Raw genomic sequence first — 6,914 nt, 5'->3', positions numbered from 1 at the left:
GATTTAGTCCACATATTTGAGTTTACATTAGTAATCTGAACTCAAAATCATTAGTTAACATAAATTAATTCTACTAGAAAGTCTAAGTGAATTGAAATTATAATTTTACGTTAAACAAACTAACATGTTTAAGTAATAACAACTACAACATTATTTAACTCTACTTAAAATCATTTGTTAATGTAAGAGATGTCTTTAAGTTTAGTGTAATCATATTTTGAGTTTGCAAAATGCATTGTTTAAACAAAATCAAATGAAAAGTAAGACATTAAACAATACATATAAATGCTCCAATGTATTTTATTCTTGAAAAAACATTTAAAATGTTATATAACAGTAATACTTTTAGGACAAGTATAAACAGACACAAAAAAAACTGCCTGTAACACTTTGTTTGGTGAAGGAACACAGACGTACTGTATAACAATATCTGCTAAATCCTTGTAAACATTATGACCCATACATCAGTGAATTTAAACTGGAAACAACAATTTAACACTGTTTAAGAGATTGCATAAAATTAACTGAGTAGAAAATGCAGTCAAACATACGCCTCTATATCTTGCACTGTACAATACAAGTGGCTGAAAATTCCTTTCCCCTCTCATTTTTTTTTTTACTTATATCAGTTTTTACATAATACAAAGTAATAAACACTGATTCAGTGTTGACATTTTTGACTTTTGTCTACCTTTTAGAACAACCACAAATAAAACGTAATCGGCCTCTTCCACTGTTGCTAGTAGTACTGTTAGAAACTAAGGCAAATAAACCACCCATGACAATCACTCAAATAGCTTGAATAAACTAAATAAAAATTAGTTTGGAGAGGGATTATAACACACAGCATATAACAATATCTGATGTATGTATAAAAAACTGGACATATAAACTGGCTACAAGCCTCTAAAACTTAAACTGACTGGAGAAGGACAGATAAACCGTGTCAATTTTCAAATCTGGTGAACACAATATTCAGTCCTGAGCATACACCACAACACATATTGTACCATGGAACACACATGGCTGGAAATTCCTGTCTTTCATTAAACTTAGATAAACTCTTTCATAATACAAATAAACAAAACACGTTTTGTTATGTGCTATTCCCGTGTAGCCAGACACCAAGCTTGTGGATTTGTCCATATGAGACCAAAACTTTATATACATGTATACATGTTATACATCGAGTGTTAACAAATTAATTTGTGTTCGTAAGAAAAATAGTCAGAAATATACCCACAGAATTATTTTTACAGATACAGTCATGTAGAAAGGGCAAAGCAAATTGTGGATTTTGAGTTTTTGTGGGTGCATGGCCTTTTTTAAACCATCTTCTATTAACTGACCTAAAACCACATTGACCTTCACTTAAGATCATTACATTTTTCAGTGTTTGCAACCTTGATTTTAGCGCACTCTGGCCCAACGATAGAAGTACCTGTTGAATGAACTGGAATCTGTGCTTCATCGACTTGGGGTAGTTGAGGTGAAGTGCGTATGCAAGTCCAAATAGAAGACAAACAGCCCTCAGCAGGTCTTCAATGTTAACCATCACCACTTTTTCCTCAATGATTATCTTCAAAGATGCTGGATAGAGATGCAGCATCTTCTTGTTGACTGCTCAACAAGAAGGATCCTAATGTCGATGTGTTGGTAGGAATCATCATCATCTGAGTCCTTAAGGAGACAAACATAAGAGCACAAAGACATCTCTGTCATTAAATAAGCATTAGTAACGTTTAGCAATGTAGCCTAGTCATGGGATATTGCGAAACATGAGGGAGGGCTGAATTGGTCATGATTAAAGGAGTAAATTAACAAACACATCACAAAAAAAAAGCAGTTTTTTGGGCTCAAATACTTCACCCACCCCTACGGTATAGTGGTGAGTAGATAATGAGTCCCTTTAACAAATATTTGATAAAAGATCAACATGACACATTCACAATGTTATATACTCTTTGATAAAGAAAGAGGTTACTTACAAAGCAAGCTTTGAAAAAGTCATTGGAGAAGGCCTCTGAGCATCATTGTACGAATATCTGTTGGATCTGTAGTCTTTTGGAGAGTAATATGACAACAAGAGTTAGATACTGTGGATACAATGACAGGAAATTAATGGTTTGTATGGGAGTGCCCAAATAACCAAGCACAATTTGGATTGTACTCCACAATTAATAAAGTACAACTTTTTTGGAAAATTACATAAGCTGTGAAAACAATGCAAATACAGGATGGGTATGGACCAACCTTGGTCTCTTGTGATAGCTGAGTCAACTGCTGCCCAATGATCCCTCTCTTACATCAAAATATTTCAACGAGACAAGGACTGTGCCGATCGATGCCCTCAAAGAATTCTTTTTTGAGGTTCTTGCCCACAATCCTACTGTACTTCATGTAGATCTGAAAAATACAAAGTTACATTAATAAAAAAATGTATCATTTAAAGTTTTTACAAGCTTTCCGACAAAAACAATGCAAGTGAAGTAACTTGTGACCACTTCTTCAGATGTAATTATACAGAAAAACATAACATGCCTCCATACTGCTCGTGTGGAGTCATCTGAGTGTCACCAAGCCCACTCCCACTGTCACATTCAAATTCAACTCGAAACGGCGTAATTTACACCAAGTTTTTGCCCTAAATGTCCACTACCTGAAGAAGCTATGTTACTGCGCAGCCTAGGGTGAGAGCTTGTGTGGAGTGTGCTAGGGTGAACAGACTCCAGAGGAGGATATCAGAGGACATTTAGGCTAAAAACTTGGTGTAAATGATGCCATTTCGAGACGAATATGAATGTCAGGGCTTGGTGACACTCAGATGACACCACTGATGGAAGCAGAATGGAGGCATGTTATGTTTTTTCTGCCGTTTTATTACTTCTGAAGAAGTGGTCACAAGTTACTTCACTTGTATTGGTTTTGGTTGCTTTTTAGTATTTTGTAGACTCAAACACTTCACCCACCCCTCCATTCGACGTAGCGGTGAGAAGATAATGGGTGAACATACCTGGTCTTCTGTGAATAGAGCAGGCCAGCGTTCCATTATCGTGCTTATGGCAGGTTCAGAGTCGAAAGGTCAGTTGGGCAGTTTCACACATGTGTGCCTCCTGTGCATTTGGGTGAATCTTAGATAAGTATACCTTAAGAGCATTTATGGAATTCAATTAGCACAAACATTATTGGTGTAAGCAAGGGAATGCTACAGTTCTGGTGTAGCTCCCATGTTTTAACCTGTAATGTTTTAAAAGGTGACCCCTTTTCTCAGATATAAAATCACAGTACTTACAGTTCCACTGCATTTTCACAACAAAGAGAAAATTAAAAAACGTCAGCCTAACATCTTAGTTGCAGTAACATAAACGCATTTTGAATAGATATGGTTATGAACAGAAAATAGCTAGCGTTAGCCACAAGCACGTGCAATCATAATGCCCCTCACTAACACAAAGCCTTTAGGTCACTGTTCCCAGAGATATCCACAGATTGTTCAATTAAACACTCGCCATTCCACTTGGTGTAGGATTAATAAACGCTGCTTAATACAAAAGAAGAAAAAAAAAGGTTTTCAAATGAATGCTGAAGCTTTGTGGTCGGCAGCTATCTATGAGCCGACAGAAAATCACATTGACACAAGTTAACTTTAGCTTGTATGGTCACTGGACCGTTTTTCTTTTGTAGTAACATATCCAGGAAAGCTACTGCAAATTATATTTACCGTTCCACTTGGTTTAGGCGTTGACACCATCGAATATCACTCGTGAAGCAGCAGCAGCAGCCAGACTCCTCACACCGGGCCCTGCAGGCATGTCCCAACATGCCACCGAGCAGAAATTCAAATAGGCCCCTCCCCTTTCTTACAGAAAAGCAACATTCTAAGTCAGCTCTGCTTAACATCATTAGTAACGTTGTGTGTTTCAGGTGAGTAGTGCAAACAACTCATTTGATTAAGTAATGACATACTGTTTTCACGAAACTAGACATTATAAGTTATGACCACTAAACAAATTTAGTTCAAATAAAATCCGGGTTAAGAGTGCAGTAAGAAGACACAATGCCCAGACTGAGTTCACAGACATGCGAGCAGCTCTGTGAGGCTGTTGTTAAAAACACCAGTGTCCTCAGGCTGAATGGTTGAAAGGTTTTATTGTGATCTCCATGAAATATCTGCTGCCAGTTCAATGCAACATGAAACATCAACTTGTCACAGTTCTGTACAGAAAAATCTCAGAGTGTTTGTTTCCCTTCTTCCCACAGAGGTCAAGTCTAAATCAACTTTAACAAGACCCATTCTTTTGAGGCAAACTTTTAATACGCGGAGCGAGTCGGTCCGGCCGTCAGAAGTAACTCTCCATGATGGGCCTTCAACCCGTGTGTATCATTATCCTGTGTGAAGTTCCCACCTTCCTCTGCTGGAGTGCTCCCATGGAAATGGAGCTGCTGTTTATATTTTTTTGGGGGGGGCACTTCACACCCGTACTGTTGAGAGGCACAGCGAGTCTCTGGAGACACGGTGTGTGCCCACAATGCAGATTCCATGTGTTACATTTTTATGAGCTTTGCTTGTGTGGCTCCTTTAAGACCGACAAAGAGCGAGTGATAAAGAAAGGTGGCAGAGACTGGGGGGGTGGTAGCAGAGAGGGATTTAGATGAAAGAGACGGGTCCCAGCCATCACCTTTGCAGCACGGTGCATATTTCCCGTCTGTGCTCTCTATCAATTCTATGCCTTACCTGTCTCTGAGAAGCTCTGTATATGCAGAACAGCCAGATGATATCATTCTTAGGAAAGGCGAGGCAAGAGGAAGCATTGAGTCGATCGGATATGAAGACAAATTCTGATGGCTCTCCTAATTGACCACAGGAGGACGGCTGGGACTAACCTCCAGCATTTGAGCTCCAGCCAGAGGGAGCGAACCAGAGCTCTTAGCCTAACAGTGTTAGTATTATAGCAGAGGACATGGACCAGCTTAATACCAGCATGACACACTCATCCATCCTATTAGGTTGCCTGCAGTGTCAGATAGGCAGGCCATGTTTCATACAAATGTTCCCTCTTTGCTCTCTTTTAATATTCAGCGTATAACACCCTCTGTAATGTCCCTGTGCTGTTTGAGACTCTGCAGAACAGCACTTAGATGAATACGCAGCATTCACTTCAAGAAGTTTCCAATTTCATAAGGAGGAGTAGAAGCATTACACGACATATTTCCTCTCTCAGATGGAATAACATTTCTTATAATATTGCAGCTCTATACTTCTTCCTCCGTGGAAGGGCTCACCCTATCAGACTGTGACCAAAGATCTCGTATAAATGAACTCGCTGAATATAAATCTAAACCTCTTTTGTATTGAGAAACCTATATGTTTTATTCATGAGCTTTTCCAAAACAAGAGGCACACCACCTTTTTTGTGTCCAGGAAGATCCTCCTCAAGTCTGTGTACCGGCTTCCTTTGGTCGTTTATGTATAAATTAATAAACACTGACGCTAATTTCAGCAGCGTCGCAGAGAATCCTCCTAAGGCGGACACCTCTCTTTCCATAGTCAGCGGAAAGCACATCAGAGTTGCTTCCCAGACTCAACTTCACAGCACAGGCGCTACAGTAACTGCAGGAAATAAAAGCCTGTGTGTTCGGATCAAGTGTGAAAATGAATCTCCTCACGCTCTCTGAGTGTCCTCTCATCTCGTGCTTTGTTGACACCCTCTGAGGACGGCCTCTGCACGCATCTCATCGATTGCTGTGGGGATTAATATGGAACCAAAAATGGTGATTGCAGCAGGGAATTAATACAGAGGCTCTTCCATAGGCTTCCTTTTACAAAGTGCAGGTGTATTAATTTTGTGCCATGACGCACAGGGATCTCTGCTTTGAATTGGCCTGTGTGAGTCATCGTGGTGCTCATGGAATTATGGATTACACTCAAGAGGGTTGTGTAACATTCCTGCAGTCCCTATATTAAGATATATATGCACATTCATATTTATATATATATTTAAAGAGTTCAACTTTTAAATTATTTATTCTATGAAAAATGAATTATCGCTCGTGATGAGAACTTTGCAAACTAAATGATGACTTCTCCAAAAATGCTTTGTTGTTGTAAGAACATGCACTACTTTGAATCTTCATTATTTTCAGCTCAATTCTTCAGTCACCACATTGTTAATGAAACAGCATAATGCAGGAATTCCCAGTTATTAAAGCATCCATATGAGGTTCAGAAGTCCCCATTTCAGTATGTTAAAGAACGCAGAGGGCGCGATGTAACCCAGAAATCTGCTCAGTCTTTTGCAGCCTGTTAGGGAAATGTGCTGCAGTTTTGTTTTTCGCATTGTACCCGGCTTCACACAGCGGATATGCATAATAGCGACTCCAACAAAGAAAGTGTCTATTAAAAATTGAATTCATGAAGCTTTGATTCACAGTCTCCCTCAAATGCAAATCAAATGTCTTTACCACAGTGCAGATATAACAGATGACACTTGTGGAAGCTTTTGAAGCGCAGATGCTGTAAATGAAACATAGGAGGCGTTGCACCACCAACGGGGTCAGAAACAACCACGACAGTGAGGAAATGTCCTTGTGAAGGAAAAGGCAGGACATCTCTTCTCCCTGAGCTTTTTATCTGAAAGTCAATCTCACTCGTTCTCTGTTGATTTGCAAATGGAGGTCTTTGACTTCATTCAGCTTCACGTCTGGATTTGCTCTAAATGCTAAATGTTGCGGTCAAGGTCTTCACCAAAGGGAGAGGCAGCTCTGAGAATTCAGCTCCGCTCATCTTCGCTAATAAAACAGAAGTCTGTTTCTGACAGTTTCGTGGGTTTTAGAGTAAACAATGACTACTCCAACATATTAACCTGATGCAGTGAGATTGCATCTCACTTGAATTATTGCCGGCAATATTTCCT

At 39.3% G+C, this 6,914-nt stretch overlaps 1 long non-coding RNA gene across 3 annotated transcripts; it reads right to left on the bottom strand.

Annotated features, from left to right (window-relative positions):
• Positions 1-284: 284 nt before the first annotated feature.
• On the bottom strand, positions 285-3,765 carry LOC133020708 (uncharacterized). 3 transcript variants are annotated; one of them, XR_009682935.1, is made up of 5 exons: positions 3,722-3,765; positions 3,014-3,113; positions 2,254-2,406; positions 1,989-2,061; positions 285-1,680 (listed from the first exon to the last, which is right to left on the bottom strand). It is a non-coding gene; the product is annotated as an uncharacterized LOC133020708 (long non-coding RNA). The 3 variants fall into 3 exon arrangements; XR_009682936.1 differs by lacking the exon at positions 3,014-3,113 and having other exon boundaries at positions 3,722-3,740; XR_009682934.1 differs by lacking the exon at positions 3,722-3,765 and having other exon boundaries at positions 3,014-3,649.
• Positions 3,766-6,914: the final 3,149 nt, after the last annotated feature.

This window comes from Limanda limanda, chromosome 15 (genome assembly GCF_963576545.1).
Source record: "Limanda limanda chromosome 15, fLimLim1.1, whole genome shotgun sequence".
Classification (NCBI taxonomy): Eukaryota; Metazoa; Chordata; class Actinopteri; order Pleuronectiformes; family Pleuronectidae; genus Limanda; species Limanda limanda.
The sequence above is the reverse complement of the archived record's forward strand: the minus strand, read 5'-3'. Positions and strand labels throughout refer to the sequence as shown.